Raw genomic sequence first — 20,671 nt, 5'->3', positions numbered from 1 at the left:
GACAGTTTCTCATACATAAGGTGTATCTCCCCTACTAGCTTTTGCGAGCAGTATTCTTGTTGACAGCAGTCACATTTTACGCAGGCTAGACTTAGGCCAAAATGTGCAGCCTTAACTTGGACCATGGTGTATTGCACGACATTATCAGAATTTCATTAAAATGTTCCTCAGTCATCCATTGGAAAGTTTCCATGTGTACTGCTAACTACTTACCAACGCATAGTGCTTTATGTTGGATACATATGTTATAAATGAGATCATTTAATTTTATTTGCAGAACACTATAGTCTTCTGCGTAGGGGTTGTGATGGGAGAAGTGCTTTCAACTCACCCAACAATGTGCAGTATTTTCCATGACGTGAATGTACTTCATTCGTGGTTTTCTGCTTCTGCGGATAGTCATTTTGCTACTCTCTGTAATTTAACTATATGGACATCTATGGGGGATAATGAGTGGCCTGATTAATAATTTGACTGTGATCAGCCTTAGATTAGAAATCTTAATGAATGTGAGGATGGCACTCTATTAAATGTGTCTGAGTTAAAAACAAACAACCGTAATAGATGATTCTGTCCGTGAATACAAAGAATTCATTCCTTCTGACTGAGTTGTCATATATCTTATGTGTGACTCTGTAAGGGAAAAATAAGGCTTTCCTAGAACAAAATTATCTGTAGATATCAAAATTAAAAAAATAAACAAACCAACCAACCTTTTTTTTTTTTTTTGGTCACAGTACTCACTAGGGACTGTTCTCTAATCATCAATCGCTGATAGAGTGCTTTTCAAACAGCTGGGCAATGGCATGATTGAAAACGTTATTAATAAGGGATTTAACATCTGTATTGGCAAGGCTTGTGTAGATCTAGAAATCACCCATTATGACACCTTCATTTTACACATGAGGAAATTATCCGATCAATTAAAATCACTTTCCCAGAGTCACACAGATAATATTAAAGCTAGCATTTGAAGCCATATCCTCTGACTGTAGTGAGAGTGGTATTTTCTTTGTCTCATTGAGATGGTTGTTTTTGTGAGAGAATGAGGCTAGTCCATGAAAACAGGCTGTGTTTAGGTCTCTGTATAAAATGTGAAAAAAAAAAATGATCAAAGAATGAACACTGGGTTGGCTATGAGAGGTTTTAGGTTCAAATTTCATTTCTGCCACTATCTACCTTTGTGACCGGGGGCAAATCATTAAAATTCTGAGGTTTCTATGTACAAAATTAAGTTTGGACAAACTAGATGACCTCTAAGGATTTCAGCTCAAAATTCTAGGATCCTATATAGATATACGTAGGAGTATCTTAAGTATTCAATTTAATGATATCCAAACAGAATTAAAGAGGTAGCTAGATGGCTCAGTGGATAGGATGCTGGGCCTGGACTCAGGAAGACCTGAGTTCAAATCCAACCTCAGTCACTTACTAGCTGTGTGATCCTGGTCAAGTCACTTAATCTTTGTTTGCCTTAATCCACCAGAGAAGGAAACCATTCTGGTATCTTTATCAAGAAAACCCCATCTACAGTATGGTCCAAAGGCTCATGAAGAGTCACACATGACTGAATAACAATAACAACAACAAACAGAATTAAATAAGTATCTACTATGTACCAGACACTGTGCTACAAAGATAAAAAAAATTAAAATAGTCTTTGCCCTAAATATGTTTGCATTCTATTGATGGAACAGATGACAGAATGATTTTTATCAGTCAATGTGTTTTATTATAGAAGTTAAAATGGGAGGGTATGCTAGAGTCATTTGAATACAACCCACTTTCTCAGCAAGAAAACCCTTCTATAGCATCTTTGGATGCCCCGGGAGCTCGTCATATGTCGAGGTAGCCCATTCTGCTCGGGGTTAGCTCAAATCATTATGCTGACTAGAAATCTGCCTTCCTGACATTTCTCTCCTTTAGTGCTAGTCTTTTCTATAGCTTTTACCAAACCTCCCTATACCAAATAGGAGGATACCCACCCGTCACCCCCAGCTCTCTCCTTTACTAAATTTTAATGTGGATGGCAGGCTTGCTCTAGCACATAATAAATATTTAAGTATTTCTACTCAGAATATTACCTGGCCACCAGTAATCTGGATTCCACCTGTAATCCTTCCTTTCTAAGAGGTCAGCTTTTGCCTTATCTTGCCAGGGCTCTTCCAATTGGCTCCACCTATGCCCTATATGTTCTTTCCTCTTCTAGTCCTACTTTATTTATTACATTAGAATGTATGTTCCTTGAAGGATGGAACATTTTTTGACTTGTATTTTTATTCCCACTACTTAGCACAATGCCTGACATACAGTAAGTGCATAATAAATTACATCTATCTATCTATCTATCTATCTATCTACCTTCTAGTTAGCTTCTGCTTCAATCTTCCATCTTTTATCTTCTGACTTATCTTCTTTTTTCTTCTATCTTCTATTTATCTTGTATCTTCTTCAGTCAGATTAATGAATTATTTCTAAGACATTTCTTTATTAGGAAGAAACACAAAATCACAGAATGTCAAAGTTGAAGGGGATTTCAGAGGCCATCTCGCTCAACCTAATTCAATATAATAAACATTTATTAAGCACCTATGATGTCTTAGGCACTGTACTAAAAGCTGGGGATAAAACAAATGCCCATGCACTTAATAAGTCTGCAACCTAGGGGCAGCTAGGTGGCACAGTGGATAGAGCACTGGCCCTGGAGTCAGGAGGACCTGAGTTCAAATATAGCCTCAGACCAAACACTTGACACTTACTAGCTGTGTGACCCTGGGCAAGTCACTTAACCCCAATTGCCTATAAAAAAAAAAGTCTGCGACCTAAAGGGGGAGATAAGTGACAAAAAGAAGCTGGAAAGCAGGGGTGAAGTGGGGGAGGGGCTGGATGAGGGAGAATGAAGGAATTCTAAAATCTACACTACCTATGGCCTTAGAGACTTTACTTGAAGACCACTAGTGAAGGGAAATATGTCTCCCATATCACTTTTGAAAAGCTTGAATTATTAGGAAGTTGTCCCTATTTTCCAAGATGCTTCTTGAGACTACACCAACTTACCCCTTAAGCTCAGTCAAGATGGGTTGCCCTGTTAAATGTCCCCTGTATTCTCTAGCTCTTTTAAGACTCAAGATGACTGCCAAAATAGATACTTCCATCTTTTGTGTATGAGAATTTAGTGTGACTGAGTTAGGACTACAGAGAATTCTAATTATTTAGAGCTTACTTTTTGATTTTAATTAGATATATGAAATCATGCAAAAATAGATCTTACTTTGCTGGAAAAAGCATTGGATTAGAATTTCTGATAATCCCAAAATTGAATTGTAATCTGGTCCTACTGCTGACTACTCTGTGACTACAAAGGTCAGGCTTTCTTTGTCAGTGTTGTTCTATAAAAGAAATAAGTAGGGGAGCCTCAGGGACATGCTCTTAGGAAAAGAGCTTGTTGGGGCAGCTAGGTGGCATACTGGTTTGATCACCAGCCCTGAAGTCAAGAGGACCTGAGTTCAAATCCAGCCTCAGACCAAACACTTGACACTTACTGGCTGTGTGACCCTGGGCAAGTCACTTAACCCCAATTGTCTAATAAAAAATAATAATAAATAAAAAAATTAAAAAAAAGTGAAAGAGCTTGTTTAGCTAAGTCTGGAGAATAATTTTAATCACCTAAGTCTTCCCCTAACTATCTGAACATTTCTAGCCAGGTTCTTAACTTCTTCTTTCTACATAGATTAGCAGAAGCCCTACTCAGGTTCCCTTGCTCTCTCTGGACCATAGTTAGGAAACAGCTCCCTGAGCCAATCCTGACTGGACAATTTCCAAAAAAGACCCACACGTGACTCTCAAAACCTGCAGGCAAGGCAGTTTGTACTGAGACAAGACATAAAGAAAATTCCACCGTTGATGTGACCTTCCTCAAACTGCCTATCATCGTCAGTAATATGGCAACAGCTCACTTTTACGTAGCAATTTAAAATTCACAATTCAAGTCAACAAGCATTTATTAAATGTTTACTGTATACCAGATACTGTGCCAAATGTTTCCAAAAGCACTTTACAAGCATTTTGTACTTTAAAATTTTCAAAGTGCTTTAATGCTTCATTTTATTTGCTTTTAATAGTTACACAGTGAAGTAGCTATTACAGCTCTTGAAATTCACATTTTAAATTTTAAGAAATGCAGCCACAGAGAAGTTGAGTGGCTAACTCTTGACCACAAAGTGGTAAGTATCAGGGGTGGGTATTGAACCCAGGAATCCTAACTCCATCTGGTGTCACTATATCTTACTGCTTAGATTTTTGAGCCGCAGTAACTCATCTCAACTATAATTGAGGCAAATAGTCATATCAATTTTTTGGTTCTGAAAGGAATCTCTGTTTCTGGTTCTTATAGTAATAGCTTCTGATTAGACTATCTCTTTGCCATGATACTTGCTCTCTAGCTTCTACCTCTGTCCCCAAATCGAGCTGGTACCCATGTGACCAGGAAATTCACTTGAGGAATATTTTACCTTTACTAGTCTCTGGCTCACTTGTTGTCTCCATGTCATACCACCACCACTACCATCATCACCACCATAGCCACCACTAGTACCACCAAACACACATACACAAACACACCACAGTTATACATCTCTATCTCGGAGAACAATCATTTGTTTTAGGACTCCATTTCCCATTCTATCTTACTTTCTTCTCTAAAACACTCCTCTCTGACCACCTCTTCTCTGTATGGTTTATCTTGATATGTTAGAATGTAAGGGCAAGGATTGTCTTCTCTTCTGATATTTTTATCCCTAAACACTTAACACAGTGCCTGGTACACAGTAAACACTTAATAAATGCTTTTCTCATTCATTAATTTATGTATTCATCCGAGATGGCTCATTTGCATTGCTTGAGTGATATCAGACACATGTCGGCATGCTAATGTTCTCTATCCAATAAGCATTTATTAAGTACCTACTATGTGCCAGTCACTGGGATAAGCTCTGGGGATATAAAAAGAAGACAAAACATAATCCCTGCCCTCGAAAAGCTCACAGCCTAAATAATATAGTCCAATTTATATCCTGAATATTATTATTCCTAACATCATTATCTTCATTATCATCAAGGTATACTCTTATAGAGCTGTGATTGCTACAGTTCTAAGTTTTGGTTGGGGGTGATATTTACACAGCATGAATGGTATGATTCATATGATTACAGAGAGGCCAAAAGAGAGACCAAAACACTGATTTCCAATGGGTACAAATGTGGGGCTCACTCTGTACAAACCTTAATTTTTATATTGAACCATTCTTTGAGAAAAATAAGACTAAAGGAAAGGACTAGGGTCTTGGTGGTGATGGTGTTGTTGATGCTTCTGATCTTATAGACTGCATTTATATAGTGCTTTAATGCTTGCAAGTCCATATATGAATATTGATATCTATATCTATCTATATCTATATCTCTCTATCTCTATCTCTATCTCTATCTATCTATCTATCTATCTATCTATCTATCTATCTATCTATCTATCTATCTATCTAATTATCTTATCTTTTAGGCCCCACAAGAACTCTAGGAGAGATTTTACTATAGACATTATTATCCTCATTTTACAGATAAGGAAAGTGAGGTACATAGAAATTAAGTGGATTTTCAGGTCTCACAGCTAAGTAAGCATCAGAGGAGGAATTTGAATCCAGGTTTCCCCAAGTCTTCACCCCTTGTGCTATGGTATAGACTATGCTTGCTTGCTTTCCTATCTCCCAATTACATAAAGAGGTACAGTGTGTAGAACCCTCAAACTACTTGGTCCTCAAATTATAATGTAATTAGGAAAAAATAAAAACTTGCATAAGGTGAGAGTGTGCTTCCCATATAAGATACATATGTCTACATGAATTGTCTATGTGTGGCTATTGAAAGGCACTATCAATGAACTGAGGTCTGGACCCCTGAAGTAGAAGGGGAGAGCCAGCATGATAGCTGAGGAAGGGTTAGGCATGCTTCCAGAGCATTGCCAGGCTGGGCACTCTTTCCTCCAGCGGTACTACATAGAATTATATCTAGTTGCCCTCTTCCTTAAATATTGCTTGCTTAGGAGTACAATAGCTTTGAAATAAAAATGGTTCCTGGCTGCGTTTAGGGAGAGAAGGTTCCCTCAAACTAAAAACCACAGGCTTAACTCCCTAGGGTTAGTTACACAAAAGACTCAGAAACAATGAGTAGTGAATGAGTCAAGCCACTTATGTTAACAGGAAACAAAAATAAAAGACATTATGCAAATTAGAATTTTCCCAGAAAATACAGACTGCATGAACTCTTGAGATGGAAGGGAGTTGAGATGTCAGCTCAACTAAGGGAGAAACCCTAATCTCACTCCAGGGAAATACCCCTACTTTTCTAGGGAGGCAAGCTGGAAATTAAAAATATGTCATGGAGCCTGCTTCCTTGATATACCTTGTCATTTCCCAAGTCTCTTTCTGTCTTCATATGTCTCTCCTTGAGCTACATACATTGTATCTCAAAGAAAGAATGTCTTTCTTCTGCAAAAGTTCTTGCACTGACTCGCTGGCACCATTTAGGTGTAATTTCAGCATCTTCTACCAATTTGGAATATGTAAAACATACCAGGCTTAGTTGGAAACCTGGGCTGCATTTACATTGTACAGACTTATTCCTTTTCTCTATTAGTGTACTTATTTCCTAAAAGAATGGAAGATCTGACTCATTGTATTCACATGTTTACTATCTGATTTTCTAATTTCTTCCTTCTTGTGGTTCTATACACCTAATTTGAATTTCTTACAGTAGACTACTCTTCTAGTTGTTATTTTTAGGTAAGTCTTCACTAAATCGGGATCAATATTTTATTTTTTTTCTGCCCTTGATTCTGAAATCCCTTCTCTGTCCTTTTTTTTTTTTTTTGAATACACATTATTGTTAAATCAAGGAAACAAACTTTGATCCTTCTTCAGGAGTCTGCATAGGGCCTTTACTGGCTATCTCCCCAGTGCCTAGAATGCTCTCTCTCCTCACCTCTGCCTCCTGGCTTCTCTGGCCTCCTTCAAGTTTCAACTTTGATCTTTTGTAAGGAGTCTTCTCTGGCTAGTGCCTTCCCTCACATTAACTGCCATTTAATCTATGTGGAACTTGTATGTACATAGTTGTTTTTGAATTTTGTCTCCCCCTACTCTCCAGTGAGAATGTGAGATCCTCAAAGACAGGAAATTTGTTTTTGCCTTTTTCTTTTATCCCATGCATTTAGCACAGTGCCTGGTACATAAGTGCTTATTTAATATTACAGGCTCTCCAATGAGACCATTACTTCAATACCTTCAATTTTCATGGGGGAAAATTGAGAAGTAAATTCATGAGCAATAAATAAAAACACATATTCTGTTCTATTTAAGATCCTCAAAATGCAGTTGCTAACCTGTAGACTATATGTGCCACAGATGGGACACTGTGTCCTTGTCAGAACATTATCTGTGTTTTATCAGTCACTCCCAGTGAAAGGCAACTTGGCCTTTTACCAACAGAGGAGGCAATAATGGACATCAAAGAATCTTTGAAACTGGGTGAGAATGAACATGTTAATTCAATTATCACCCAGGTTGGCACCAATAGTACTACAGATGTGTCTACTTTAATTTCAGTGGTGGGGTCTGTCCAAGATAAATTTGTACCAGTTGCTTTGAAAAAACATTGAATGATGCAAGCACATCGATAATTGCCAGATGCATTACTGATAGTTCAAGAGTTAAGTAGGCAGGAAAAAAATATATTGTATTATATTAAATGTAACTTAGTCACATACATGAATAACTGAAAACAGACCAGAAGCATATGAGTGTGTGTGTGTGTGTATGTGTGTGTGTGTGTGTGAGTGTGTGTGTGTGTGTGTGTGTGTGTATGTGTGGAGGGGGGGAAGGGAAGGGGAGGTAGAAGAGGCAATTTGCAAATGGTTTTGCCACATAGAAATTACCTCTTAAAAATAAATTTCTACTTCTTGGGGGAAGGTAGAGGGAGGAGGAGGAAAGTTAGACCTCTGATCAGTGTGGGGAACAACCAGTATGTGAATTTCCTCCACTTATGTAGATTAAGAATGCTTCTCTCTATAAACCATGATTTTCCTATAGTCACATGGGCATGTTATAAGGCACATATAACAGGAAGAGCTTGAACCCAGGTCCTCCCAATGACAAAGTCAGCCCTCTAGCCCCTATACTTTATCATGATGCCTCCCCTAACTCTAAATATTAGGAGGTTTTCCCTATTAAAATGTAAGCTCCTAGAATGAGATGGACAGCACCGGGAGAACAATTTATAAAGTAACAGTATTGTAAAGACTAATAACTTGGAAAGACTTGTAAACCCTGATGAACACAATGACCAATCACAATTCTAGAAGACACATGATGAAACATACTGCCCACCTTCAGATAGAGTTGATGGATGCAGAGTGCAGATTGGGAAAGACTTTTTGGACACGGCCAACAAAGGAATTTGTTTTGCTTGATTACATATTGCTAACAATGTTGTTGTTGTTTTGCTTTCTTAATTGAGGAGGGAAGAGGAAGGAAATAAGGGGAATCTTCATTTTAAAATAAAATTTAATTTAATTAAAAATAATATAAGCTCATTGTGGGCAGGAGTTATTTATTTTTCTTTACTTCAGCTTTGCATTCCCAGGACTTAATACAATTGTTGACATATAGTAAGTATTTATAGTTATTGATTTATTGGTTACATTAAGACTGATTTTTTTCTCTTTTCAGTGTCCACTAGATGTTCCATAGAAACTCAAGCAAAAAAAAGTCTAATCCCTTTTCTTTGTGACAACTCAGTATGTTTGATAACAGATTCCTTATGTTGCGTAGATTCAAGATCTTTAACCACTGTGGTTGTCCTCCTTTGGAAGCTCTCTAAATTATTAGAGGCTATCTTATTCTGTGGCCCCTAGGAATGAAGAAACTATTTCAAATAAATTCGGATCAGGGCAGAGTTCTATAAGATTATAAAATTTCTAGCCCTAGACACTTGCTCTCTTTATGCAGCATGATTACATTAACTTTTTTGGATGCTGTATTATGCCGTTGACATAGTAAGCATGAGGCCAAGGAAAATGCCATTTTCATTTATTTCAATTTTCAACATCATCTTTTCAGATATCCTTTAGCTATTTTTCCTTCATCTTGGATTTGCAACATTGATTTCTGAAGTCAAAGTTAGTGTCTTATTGTATCCATTATTACATTTCATCTTTTTAAATTTGATCTGTTCTTCTAGTCTGCCAAGGTCTTCTCCCCACTTAATCTTGAGTCTATCATCCGATATGTTACCTATACCTTCCAGGTATATGGCATCTGCAAATTTGATAGGTATGACAAGCATCGTTTGGTATGTAGTCTGGGTGGAGACTATTTACTAACATTCTCTCTATCTACAGATATATATGTATATGTATATATATATATATGTAAATACATACACGAATATATATGAATGTACATATATTCATGCATGTATTTACATATATGTATATATACATTCATGTGTATATTTACATGTATATGTATATATGTGTGTATACACACATAAATAACATACAGACAAATATAAATCCACACAGATACACACATGTGTATATATGCAAAACAAAAAAAAAGTGGTGCTGCTCTGATTTTTTTTTAAACTCATAATTGGTTCTAAAAAATGAGTAATTGGACCAAAAGCATTTTGTTAATTACCATTAAAGGGCCATACATTTAAAATTTCTGCCCAGTAATTTATGGTGCTCAAGGGCATTTTAAGCCCTACTTGTGTAGACTACTGAATTCCAATAGGGAAAAGCAAGATGTGAATGCTAATGATTACAAATGAATTAAAATGCGCATACAAGTTGTAAATGTGTACTCTGAGGAATTACTATACCTTAGTGAAGTAAATAAAAGATAATTTGAAGAGGGAGAATAGCACTCATTAAACTACCTCCACTAGTGTAGATCATTTTTCAGCCAAACTTCATTCAGGATAGTTCTTGTTTGTGTCTCTACAAATCCTCTGTAGAGGGTCCTTTGACATAGAGTAATAGAGCTGTAAGGGACCTTAGAGACTATCAGATTCAAACCTCTGATTTTACATATGAGGAAATTAATACTCATAGTTTTAGTGATTTATCCAAGGTTACTTAGCTAGTCAGTGAGGCTGGAATGGAATCCAGGTCTTCCTGACTTCAAGTCCAGGCATTCAGTCCATAAGCATTTATTAAGCATTTAACTAAGTGTCAGGGACTGTGCCAAGCACTGAAAATACAAATAAATGTAAAAACACTGCCCCAGCCTTAAAGAAGCTCAGAACTTATTTATTTATTTTTGCTTTTCAGTGAGGCAATTAGGATTAAGTGACTTGTCTAGGGTCACATAGGTATTAAGTGTCAAGTGTCTGAAGCGGGATTTGGACTCAGGTCCTTCTGATGCCAAGGCCAGAGCTCTATCCACTGCACCATCTAGCTGGCCCAAGAAGCTCAGAATTTAATGGGGGAAGATATTATGTAAATAACATCATGTAAATAACTATGCGAGTACTGTATATATATATATTTGTATAAGACACATGATGAAACATGCTACCCACCTCCATATACAGTTGATGAATGCAGAATGCAGATTGGGAGAGACTTTTTTGGACATGGCCAACACAGGAATTTGTTTTGGTTGATTGATTATATATTTCTAACAGTGTTGTTGTTGTTTTGCTTTCTCAGTGAGGAGGGAAGAGGAAGGGAAATAAGGGGGGTAGAGTATAAGAGCATAAAGGGAGTTAGAGAGTAAATACAAGGTAATCTCAGAGGGAATGCACTACTGTAAACACTTCCTGAAACAGATGGGATTTTAGCTGAGTCTTCTAAGAATCCAGGAGAGCTCAAAGATGGAGGTAAAGAAAGAAAAAGCATCAGGCATAGGGGACAGCTAGGGAAAGATTATTAAATCAGGAAACAAAGTGATATGTTTGAGGAGCAGGAAGTAGTCCAAGGAAGCTGGATCATAGACAATGAGGAGAGGAACAAAGAGTAAGAGCACTGAAATAGTAGGAAGGGGTAAGTTGAAAAAGACTTTAAATAGCAATCATAGAAATTTATATTTGATCCTGAACATGACAGGGAACAATTAGAGTTTGAGGCATGTGTTTGTGTGTGGGGACAGTCGTGTGATCAGAATTGCCCTTTAGACAAATCGCTTAGACAGCTGAGTAGATAATGGATTTGAGTTTGCAGAGACTTCCTTGAAGGCAGGGAGACTAATTAGAATATTATTGTAATGGTCCATTTGAGAGGTAATAAGGAGCTATATCAAGGTGGTGGCTGATGAGTGGAGAGAAGAGATTTCTCTGCGAGAAAAGATGTTGATAAAGAGATGCTCTGAAGTCAGAGAGGACAGGATTCAACAACAGATTGGGTGTGTGGGGTGAGTGTGGGTGAAGAATTGATGATGACACTGACATGATGAGCTAGGGTGATTGGGATCACGATAGTAGCATCAACGGTAATAGTAAAGTTAAGAAGAGGGGACATTTGGGGAAAAGATAAAGAGCTCTATTTTGGATATGGTGAGATTGAAATGCCAATGGGATATTAAATTTTAGAGGGTTTAGGGAAGAGCCTTAAGGGGAACAGTTGGGTATAATACAAGTGAAGATCTATCAATAAAGACTGAGAATGAGTTGGTTGGACAGTTAGGAAGAGAACCAGGAAAGAAGAGTGGCCTAACATAGCCAAGATTATCCAGGAGGAATTGGTGATTAAGTGTCAAATGCTAAAGAAGATAAGAAGGATGAGGATTGAGAAAAAGACACTAGAGGTTGCAATGATCAAATTATTGTTAAATCCAAGAAAGGTCAATTTCAACTGAATGTTGAGGTTGAAATCCCAAATCCATAGAGTGTTTAGAAGGGAGGAAGTAGAGGGACCTAGTTTAGATGGCTTTCTCAAATTGTTTAGCCAATAAAGAGAGAAGAAATACAGGACAATAGAGAGGACGGTCAGATGAAGTAGGGGTTTTTAAAAACTCCAGTGCCATATCCATTATGCCTTGCAGCCTCTCAGAGCAGAGAGTTTTCTTGGAGTCTTTAAATATTTAACTAATAGCAGTACAACATCTGGGTTGTCTATCCAAGGACATTAAAATGAAATTAAAAAACAGGCTTTGTCATTTCCATTATTTTAATGCTATTGAAAATTTCAGATAGTACAAGTTGGTATACTTTTTGGTCAATGGATATCTGTGGCAAAATATTATATGAGATATGTTTTTACATATGTATTAATAATGTTGTTATAATTATCATTGATGTGGTATCTTTTGAGCAGAAATACCACGCAGAATTTATAATCTTAGTAATAAGAGTTTCTAAGAAAACTCAGGAAAATTAGTTCTGGTTTGAACATTACACACCCATTTTTTTAAGTATACAGCATTCAAGCATGCAAATGTTTCCCCTTACATCCACAACAATGTTTCACGAGCTTGGTCTTTACACACCATTTATTGTACCCAGAGGAAGAGTCCTTCAGTGATGATTCAGAGTTTTTATCATATGTATTCTGTCTGGTTGCATAGTCTACTTTGGCAAATAGCTCACATGAATTTTTCACCTCTTAGTTTGGATTTTGACATTTCAGAATTGCTTGTAAATATTTTCCAAAGTAGATCAACAGATAATATGAAACTTCCTATGGTGTCTGTCTCAATAGAAGAATGGAAAACGTCATCTATTAAGTTGTACATAAGCTTGCAAACACATGCACTATTGACAGATTATTTTAACAGTCCTTTTGATAAGGCTTATACTAGCTGCCTTACTAGGGTCCTAAGCCACTATATCTACAATAGAAAAAGCAATAAAGTTTTCTGGTAGTCAGTTTAGGGAGTCATCCACACAAAAGGTATCAAATTCACAGCAGCAAAACTCCCAAGTGCAGCTAAGCCAACTTAAAATGTAATTGTTAAATGTTTAACAAAATAAAATGCAATATAACAAAGATAATGTTAATTTGTGGTTTTCAGGAAAAAAAAAACTTGGTACAACACACAACGTCTTTAATACCATGGTCTTATAAATTGCTATGCACAGACATGGGCTCAATGGACTTCGCATGTCTTAGGTTTCTTTTTATAGGGAAGTTTATTAAAACTTGGAGAATTGAGGGTACTGGGTTAGGGATGGATTTCATAGGCAAGGGGCATTAACCTCACTTCTGCTAAAGGAATTTTCCAAGTGCCTCTTCAGCATCTTCAACAACAAAGTATTCCCTACACTGGTTTAGCTCTTTGTATAATAGGAAGGCCAGTAGAAGAAACCAAGGCAAATTAGACTTAAAATAAAAAACTTTTAAAAATAATTATTATTGTTACTACTCTCAGGTGTCTATTTCCTCACTGTGGATCTACATTCCACCAATGCAGATCAAAACCTCTCCATATTTTAGTTCATAAATCCATTTGAGTTGCTGTGGTCAAAAATAAATTATCATTACCAAGTGATCAGCTTTTAAATGATGAGTCTTTCCTATTTAGCTAAGCAAACCACATTAACCTAGCAAACATCAGGTCAGTATTTCATAGTGGGCACTCAAAAGAGTTTGGTCTACCAACACAGGAAAAACCATGTGAAAGAAGAATATTTCTTTTTTGTCCAGAGTATAACATGCAGTTTGATTATCAAAGCCCTCCCAGCTTGGTAAGACCTGCCAAAACTTATGTTCCATTGGCATTACCTCATAGAACCCAGAGTCCCTTCCAAATCATGATTAGATATCACAGCAGGACTTTAGTTGAATTCATTTCCAATCAGAAAATTCAAATATGTTCAAATTAGTGACATTGATCAAGTTCCTGCATATTAGACAATCTTCCATTCCTGCTCAATCAGTCAGTTGTTATTTTGATCTAGACCCAATGGCTGGAAGGGTAGACTGCCATATAGATAGGATCATATAGGAGGGCACAAAAAAGAAAACTTTCTCACCAAGTTATGTTCCAGTGCCTCATCATGACACAGAGGTGACGCTGGATTCTTTAAGAGCGTGAACACAAATTCAAGTATGCTACCATGGTTAAAAAACCAAAAACAAACAAACAAAAAAAAACTTGCAGTATGGTCTCAGTCACAGACTGAACATGCTCTGTGAGGGCCAGACTAGCTTTGTGTATAAAGGCTCATTGACAATAGGATGACTACTTAATTGTTTGGCTCTGTCAAAGAAAAAACAAAATGTCCTGTGATTCTTTGTGATTTTCTTCCTTTTTTGCAGTGATGATGGATAATTAATGGTAAAAAAAAAAGAGTGAGCAATGCTAAAAGTCATGAAATTTTAAATCTTCTAAAATTTTAACTTACCTTTTTCTAATCAAAATATATGACTTCATTTAAAAAAGGACACAAGACTGGAGGAACTGAATCATAACACTATCAAGTATTTCACTGTAGATAAAACCAGAAGCTTTATTAAAACCAGAAGGAAGTAGAAGCCTGATGGAAGGAAGGCTCATACCTGTGCCTTGGAATGCCAAATAAAAGAGTTGATTTTATTGAATATTCAAAGACAATAAAAAATAGCATTTCATCCAATATTTGGTAATTTCATGGTTCCTCAATCTTTACATATACCTGGGGATAGGTGTCTTCTCATCTCCTCTTTGGGGCTAAATTTGAATTCTGTAATTTTGCAGTATTCATTTTTTAATTGCTTGGGTTGTTCATTCCATCTATACTGCTGTAGTCATTAGGTATACTGTTTACCACTTTCTGCTTACTTCACTTACCATCAGTTCAGATAAATCCATGACTCTCTGCATTCATCAGTCATGTTTCTCACAGCACATCAATATACAATTAAATTCGTGTTACCACAGTTTGTATAGTCATGACCTAGTTGATAGGCATCAACTTTATTTCAAGTTCTTTGTTTATGTTATAAATAAATTTTTTTTTGTATAGGGGGCTTTTCTTTGTCATTGACCTTCTTTAGGTATATACATAGCACTGGGATCTCTGGGTCAAAGGATGTAGATATTTTAGCCTTTTAATTTGCATAATTTCAAATTGCCATAATTTGAAAGTATATTTCAGAATGACTGTACTAATTCACAGCTCCACTAGCAATGCATTAAGTCCATGTATCTTTCCACAATCCCCCCAACCTTGACTATTCCTATCTTTTGTCAACTTTTTCAATTTGTTGGATGTGAGGTAAAATTTTGAGATTGTTTTCATTTGCATTCCTCTTATAATTAGTAATTTATACAATTCTCTTATAAGGTTGTTAAAAGTTTGCAATTTCTCTTTTGATAATTTTTTGGTTTTCCACATCTATTGAGATAATCTTGTAGTCTTAGATGTTTTTGTTTTAATGTGATTACTTACGTTGATTGTTTTTGAAAGGTTTGTTGACTGTTGACTGGCTGAAGGACCATAGTTTTTAATACTAAAGTGTAAAGTTGTGAGATACATCTCAAATAGGCCTGCATTACAGAGACATGATCCAGAAAATACAGTTTTGTTTTGTTTCAGATCTGTGAATTAGTGTTGTCATATGGCTGCAAGTCAATGGAACTCTACAGTGTCAGCAGCCAATGGAAACCTCTATAGTGGTGGAAGCAGGGTGTAGCACATAGAAAACAGAAACTATACATGGAAACTGGAATATAAGACGTCATCAAAGAAAAACATGACCAATGAGGAACTAGTCACATGGCGAGATCTAGGGATGACCAGTGGATAATCTGTTTGCTTTATTATCCACCCAATGTCATGGAAAATTCAGAATTGTCCCTAGCACATTAGTTCCACTACCTCTGGTGAATTAGTGGAGACATATGGGTTGGAACTGCATATGATAAGCAGGGATGAATTAGTTGTGATCTTCAATCTGTTGAAGAACATATCTTTATCAATGAAATTACAGATTCATTCGAATATTTTGAATATCTATAATGATACCTGATTTTATTCTGGAAAACTCCACCCTCTATGGCATATAGGTTGCTATGTTTTCATAGATAAAATTGAATTTACTGGTTAAGATTTGAATCCACAGTTGGACATTAGTGGATAGTAGTTATAATTCTCAAAATTTGCCTCACTCTTCTACAAACTGTGAGTCCAGTTTTATACTAGGCAATGTGTGGATATAAAATTCATTCAAAGGAAGATCATTGTTCTGAAGAGCTTGCAATCTAATGGGGAGACAAAGCACAAACTTCTGCATCAACCTGAATATGTAGTATAGTTGGAAGAACTTAGTAGAGGGAGTTAGAAGACATGGCTTCTAATGACAAACAAAAAGAAAAAAAGACATTTATGTAAACTAGATCTTAATTTCTTCACTTTTAAAATGAAGGTAGTGATTTAATTATTCTATGATTAGTGTACGTTCACTGGTATTAGTGGTTTCCTCTATTTTCCCCTATTTTAAAATAAGCACTATTCCTTTCTGTATCTTTATACATACATAGAAGTACACATATGTATAAATAAACATCTATACAGCCTGAAGTTTTTAATTGCTTCCATAAAACATATCTTTGGTGAAAACAACCTTGAGTTGCAGTTAACTCCCTAAGAACATTTTAAAAAGATGATACCTTCCTTGGGCAAGTAGACTTCAGGAAATAAAAGCTTAAAACTGCTCTCACAGAGACCTGAGATCACGTCAGGGCAGCATAGGGCTGTTTGGATAACTTTTCTACAAATTTCTTGTGAATATATGTCATACCAAGTTATCAAACAGATCCTTGTCATTTGTGATACACATTATATGGTGTCCTTCCATTAGCATGTAAGTGCTTTGAGGATAGGAACTGACTTTCTTTTTCCTTTTATTTTTATTCCCAGCACTTAGAACATTCAATAAGCATGAAGTGCTTAATAAATATTTCTCTCTCTCTGTCTCTGTCTGTCTTTCTGTCTCTGCCTCTGTCTCTATCTCTATCTCTCTGTGTCTCTGTCTCTCTGTGTCTCTGTCTCTCTCTCTGTCTCTGTCTCTCTGTCTCTGTCTCTCTTTCTCTGTCTCTCTCTCTTTCTCCCCTCCCCTCCCTCTCTATCTGTCTCTGTCTCTATCTGTCTGTCTCAGCTGATGAATATCCCCAATTCAAGTCTAAACTCACTCTAATCCATCCTTCCCTCAGCTGACACATTGATCTTCTTAAAACTCAGGTCTAAATTCCAAAGGCTCATCATGAAAAATGCTATCTACCTCCAGATGGAGAACTTATGAAATCTAAATGCAGATTGAAACATCATTTTTTCACTTTTTTTGTTTTCTTTGCTTTTTAAATAACTTGTCTAATATAGAACTATGTTTTGCATAATTTGCATAATTTCATTGCTATATTGCTTGCCTTTTCCAATGGGTGCAGGAGGGGCTGAAAGGAAAGAGAGAATTTAGAATTCAAATTAAAAAAAAGAAAATAATGTTAAAAAAAAAACCTCATGGATCTAATCCCATCAGCCTTCCCCTCTTTCCTCTCCTATTCAATCAACTCCAGTGACTCCTATTACCTCCAGGATGAAATATAAAATCATCTGTTTGGCTTTTAAAGCTCTTCATAAGCTGGCCCTTCCTAACTTTCAGTCTTCTCATGCCTTATTCAGCTCTACATACTCAGTGATGCAGAGACATCACTCCTTACTTTTCTTTACTAGGACACTCCATCTAAAAATCTGGACATTTTCATGGATTCTCTCCCATAAGTAGGATGTTCTCCCTCCTCATCTCTCCCTCCTTGTTTCTCTGGCTTCCTTCAAGTCTTAGCTAAGATCTCACCTTTGGCCAAAAGCCTTTCTCAGTCCTCCTTAATTTTAGTGTTTTTCCTCAGAGACTACCCTCCCACAGTTTACCCAGTATATATAATTGTTTACATGTTGTCTCCCCCCAGAGAAAAGTTTTTTTTTGTTTAATATTTTCTCTTCCTTCCTAATGATAACCTATTTGTTTAGTACTTTGTGATTAACAAAACATTTCAGTTAGTGGTAGGGCCAGGACAAAAAGAAAAAAAAATCTAGTCTCTCAATTCTTGGCTTAGCACTATTCTTACTATATTATAAAGACCTGGACCAACTGTAAATAAACACATCAGCATTTTCTGTGTTCATTTTCCTGCTCTAGTCTTCAGTCAGATAATCTTAATATTTGAGAACTAGATGGAACTTTAGAGATCATTGAGTCTAAATACATACCCCATTTTACAAGGGAAGAAAATGTGTCCATGAAACATGAATAGATTTGTTCACAGGTAGGAGGTAAGGAACCCCCAACTTCACCTTGTCTTCCTATGGAATTCAAGCCTAATTATTCCCAAAAATCCTCTAGAGAAGTATAGATAGGTTGTGATCTGCATTATTGGAGGGGATTTTCTTCTTGACCAGACTGAAGACCCATTCAAATATTGAAAAATTGAAGTAATTGGCAATGCTGGAATTTGAATCCAATTCTTCTGTTTCCAAGTTCACTGTTCTTTTCCACCATGCCATGTGTTCGATGACTCTGGAGATAATGGACATAGGCAGTTATTCCCAAAGGATGAGAAATTTGAATTTATCTTCTAGGCATTTTCAGGCAATTTTCCCCAATAATGCTCCTGTACAAGATTGGGCAGAATGAAATCATACAAATAACGGGCATTCTAAACTAGATAAATGCATTTTGAAATTAGGATATGGAATATTTGTTGAAGGCATGTCATTGTTAATTCTTGTACTAATGGAGTACTAATTGTTTTTTTTTTTTGTCCTAGAGACTATTAAAAATATCAAAATTATGGAGAAGAAGCCTGCCTGGTATAGTGGGTAGAGTGAAACCATTGATTCAAGTCCGTCCTATGACACATAGTGACTATGTGTATGACCATACTATCCCTTCTCAAACCTCCATGACTCTTCTTCCCCCAACTCTTTCAGTGGAGAACCTTGTCTCATATTTTACAGGAAAAAAAATGAGACCATTTGCCATGGGGTTTTCTCTTCTCCCTTTTTCTTCATCTCCTTTCACTCAGGTACCCTCTGCCACTTTCTCCTCCCTCACCTCTGTCTCACATGATGAAGTAGCCTTACTCCTTTCCAAGGTGAACCCCTCTACCTGCTCAAGCCATCCTATTCCACCCCATTTCCCCCAAAAGATTGTTCCTTCTATCATTCCCACTCTTTCAGTTATTTTCAATCTTTCCCTGTCTGCTGTTTCGTTTTCTACTGCCAACCAACACACCCATGTCTCCCACCCTAAAAAAACAAAACAAAACAAAACAAAACAAAACAAAAACCCTCACTTGATCATTCCATCCCTGCTAATTATTATCCTATACCTTGTCTACCTTTTGCAACTAAACTCCTCAAAAAGGCCATCTACAATAAGTGCCTTCACTTTCTCTCCTTTAACTCTCTTTGTAGCCTTTTATTACATGGCTTCAGGCTTTATCATCCCACTGAAACTGTTTTCTCCAAAGTTTTTAATGATCTGTTAGTTGCCAGACACAATGACCTTTTCTCAGTCTTCTTTCACTGCACCACCTAGCTGCTTTAAACTCATGTGACTAGCACATAGTAGGTGCTATATATTACACATAAGTCCGGCCTTCTCCTCCCAAGCAAAAAGCAAAATTGCTAAATATACACTATGGAGGTAAATCCCCAAATAAGGTATGACTTCTAATTCTTCTTACTACTTAGATGGACTATAATAAGAGCCAGAATGGAGTGGAATGGAGCATAGAGTACTGGCCTTGGAGTCTCTAAGATGGGAGTTCTGGTCCTGCTTTTTATATGCACTAATTCTCAGTGCTCCAGGTAGCTTTGCCAGTTAGTAAAAGCGTAACCAGTTCACAGTGGAGCAGGAGATTTCTCTACTGGGAATTCCTACCCTCATGAAATCACAGAAATGGCTTAAAATGCATGGAATAAAATGATTAAACCTGCCTTATTATATCGTTCCTAAACAAATATATCAGCATTCTCAGAGAAACAGACTTTCTGCAAACAGATTCCATAGAAATGGCTAAATTATGATAGTGGCAGACTAATATAAGACTGAGGTAAAAGTTGGATATAGGATTAAATCAAACAGCTATTTAAACAAACAAACAAAAAAGTTTAATGTGGAAAATCCTCATTTGCTTAATTTTTTTTTCCTTCTCCAGTCATTAGGCTGTTCTAAGTCTCTTGATTATGTTTGACATATGCTGAAGTTCGAGCTTGCCATGTTAAAGAATAACGGTTCTGCTCTGTGGGAATACGGCTGTCGCGGCCTCCTTGTCTTTAGCTAAAAATACCACAACAAAGGGCTGCCTGGCAACATGTTCAGTCGAAATACCACAAAAATGTTCCTTTCTGTGGTAATTCAATTTATGTGGTAGTTGTATGTGACCAGAATGGTCTACTTTTGGAGAGAAAGGGTTCATGCTCATGTAAGCCATTGAAGGCCCCTTCAAAAGTTAGTGTTGTGTATGTCACAATTTAATCATTGCAATTATTTTAAAGTCACGCTTTATTTTATACTTCTTCAAACACATTTGCAAAACTGAAGACATTTGGCTTCCAATTAGTCTATAAATTAAAAAAAATACAATTTTGAAATGTTTCAAAAAAGCCTTAGGCCATTTTAAATAGGAAGAATATAAGTTTT

This window comes from Vombatus ursinus, unplaced genomic scaffold, assembly GCF_900497805.2.
Source record: "Vombatus ursinus unplaced genomic scaffold, bare-nosed wombat genome assembly UNPS02014820.1, whole genome shotgun sequence".
Lineage (NCBI taxonomy): Eukaryota > Metazoa > Chordata > Mammalia > Diprotodontia > Vombatidae > Vombatus > Vombatus ursinus.
The sequence above is the reverse complement of the archived record's forward strand: the minus strand, read 5'-3'. Positions refer to the sequence as shown.